This window comes from Bactrocera latifrons, unplaced genomic scaffold (genome assembly GCF_001853355.1).
Source record: "Bactrocera latifrons isolate USDA-ARS-PBARC rearing strain unplaced genomic scaffold, ASM185335v1 scaffold_24, whole genome shotgun sequence".
In the NCBI taxonomy this organism is placed as follows: domain Eukaryota; kingdom Metazoa; phylum Arthropoda; class Insecta; order Diptera; family Tephritidae; genus Bactrocera; species Bactrocera latifrons.
In genome coordinates this window covers 771,639-774,786 of record NW_017535963.1, presented here as the reverse complement: position 1 = coordinate 774,786, position 3,148 = coordinate 771,639, and the positions used below count along the sequence as shown (strand labels likewise).

Genomic DNA, 3,148 nt, shown 5'->3' with positions numbered 1-3,148 from the left:
AAAAATCTACTAAAATGAAAAAAATAACTAAGAGAACAAAAACAATAAAATAAGACCACAAAAATTAATTTGTTTATCATATATGTACATAAACAATATTAAGGAAAGTGGCGTAAAGTCTTGTAAATAATTAACGCTTTGGCTGTGTGTGTGTTTGTGCATAAATACTAATATAAATTTTTACAATCAGCCATAAACCGAAGAGCAATTTATAGCTATTTGTTTTATGTTTATTAATATATAGTTGTGCATAGTAAATCAGGTGATAATATACTAAAAACAGTGCAAACAAGCATTTATGTGAATGTGTGTATGTGTGCCTGTGTGTTTACGTGTAGATAATAGCAAGAGTTCTACACTGAAAATTTAAATCAATGAACTTATTTGCATACGCGTGTTAATGTTCACATATATGTGTTTACTTTGTGTATATATGTATATGTATTCGTAATTATATATGCATATAATGTAAATAAAAGTTCGTAAATATGTGTAGATGCACAATTCTTATGATTATTCATAAATTGCTATGCTTTTTACAAATATATAGTATATATATATATATATATATATACCTATATACATACCTGCACTGTGCACATGTGTATGAGCTTAACTATGTATTTATGTATACAAAAGTTCTTCGTTTTACATATGCTTGTAAACACAGTCATCTGTTTTCTTAGATTGCCGATGGTTCCTGCAACAATCATTTTAAACGGGCATAGTAGGCATTTCACAACTTTGTTCAATATAATTCTAAACAAAAAATAACGCTAATATTAACAGTTGCATTTTTTATAACATAAAATAATATGTTTATTCTGATTTTTATCTTAGCATAATTTTTTTTGAGATACCTCGTCAAATGAAAGAGTTTTTCATACAAAATGTAAATTTGGTCGTTCAGTTTGTATGGCAGCTATATATTTTAGTGGTTCAATCTGAACAAATTCTTCTGAGATTATAATTACCAAATTTTTTGAAAATATCTCATCAAATTAAAAAGTTTTCCATACAACCACTTGTTTCTGATAATTCAGTTTCTATGACACCTATATGCTATAATAGTCCGATCTGACTAATTTAGTCTTAAGGGCCATCATCGACTTATTTAAAAAATGCAGTTACGAGAAAAGTGCTTTGAAGTGAGAAGAATGAGAAGGTGCATCCTCTGATCTTTCTCTGATCCTCTGTATGTGAACAGTCCTTTTTGACTTATTTCACCAATCGAGCATCATACAAAATTCGATTTGCTCCATCTTATTGTTTTATGTTCTCTCCTTAAACTAACAGACACGAAAGCTCGCACACTATTATATAAGATAACGGATTGAACAGGAAATTTTTTGTGTTAATGCTAGACTAACCTAACTCTTTCTTCTAGATTAAATAAAAATTTGTATAACATATCCTCTGGATTTCATTGCTAAAAAAAAGTTCATAGATAGGAAATATTAAGGAACACACCCGTACCACAGCCAAAAAATAGCGATTTTTGGAATTTAAGAAAGAACATACTATACAGTTTTTCTATTCCTATTCCCATCTCCTCTGATGAAACCGTAAAAATGTCATCTATTTAAAATTTCCGAAATATAGTGATTTCTCTTTGGAGGTTAGATCATAAGTCATATAAAATTAAGAATCCTTTTTTATTAATCGTTAGTGATATGTAAGTTTTAGTACTATATTTCTATAGAGGGTTAGAGTTATGTCTCAATAACTTTTCGTGTAAGTGTCAGGATACAAAAACCAGTATTATTATAGTTTTAGTTCAATTTGTGTTGCAGTGAAGATACCTGAATCATAAAGGCACTATGGTATCAAATATAAAGAAAGCGTATGCTGATCTTTGATGTGAAAGACATATTATTCCACATGTATACATTTTCATTATAAATCTGACACACCAGTAATATTACTGATTGTATAGCAATATTTATCACGTAAGTCGCGCTTTAATGATAAAGTCAAATTCCAGTTTTATATATATTTGAATACAGATGTAATAATTATACATGAAGCTAAGTAATTATGAATACATCTACATATGTATATTAATATAAATTATAAATGTATACATACATATGCCCTAAACTATAAACAAAGAACAATTTCTTTATTATTACCCAACTCAATCAGATATTTCCAACCATTGTTTTTGCTCTCTAATTTCCTTGCGCTTTTTGCCATCTCTACGAAATTACAACAAAAATTCATATTTCCTCACATTTTCATTTATGGTGTATAGTCGGCTACAGCACATTTACAGACTTTGTTGCAGACACATAAAAATATATGTTCCTACACAGACTACACAGGCACTCAGCGCTACAATGTAGCCAAACATTCAGTCTAATGTCAATGTTATGTTGTCAAACATAGCTGTGCAACAATGTTGCTAATGTGACTTCTATTGCCGTAATAGAAACATCAACAGTTGCAACAAATGTGCAGTCACACAAGTGTGTTGCAACAATGAATGGAGCAAGGATTATTCGGTTATTTTTATGGGTGCATAGTTATTTGTAGTTATGTATATACATATGTATATTTCTATGCTTAGATGATTCTAGGGAAAAATGTTTGTTAGAAGAGACAAGCTTTTAGTTTTCAGGGTTTGAGGAATTTAGTTATAATTCTTGAGATATTATATGAACCCATTATAAGAGTTGTTTTTTTTTTTTTTTTAAGAAAAATCTCAATATATACTCATAAAGGTGTAAAATCGATAACATATACACTTCTTAAGATTTTTTTGGTATTCAAATAGATTTAACAAACATTATTAATATAGTATATTTTTTTTTTTTACTTTCAGGTTTTTAAATTAGGATACTGTTCATAGATGTGGTTCACTGAATTGTCTCAGATTTGCATAAATTAAGAAGGAAGAATGGGGCCCGCATAATTCAAGGCTTCAAGGGCTGCTTTATGCATTAACTTTTACTAGGGATTAACAATTGTTATAAGTATTAGTTGTTTAATATTATATAAGGTATTCGGATAATCATAATATATTCTTTATTGTTTCCAGATGACGGAAGTGGCACTGCTCTCAGTATTCGAAAGCTTAGTACCAGCATATTTTTGAAACCAAGTTCATCTTCCTACAACGTAAACTCCTCAGATTGCTTAGAACTGT

General features: G+C 29.2%; 1 long non-coding RNA gene across 1 annotated transcript in view; it reads left to right on the top strand.

The window, feature by feature from the left end:
* Window positions 1–2,894, top strand: part of LOC108969081 — a 45,135-nt gene extending 42,241 nt beyond the window's left edge. The window contains exon 3 of the long non-coding RNA XR_001993381.1: window positions 2,825–2,894. This is a non-coding gene — a long non-coding RNA (uncharacterized LOC108969081). The remainder of the gene's footprint in view (window positions 1–2,824) is intronic.
* Window positions 2,895–3,148: the final 254 nt, after the last annotated feature.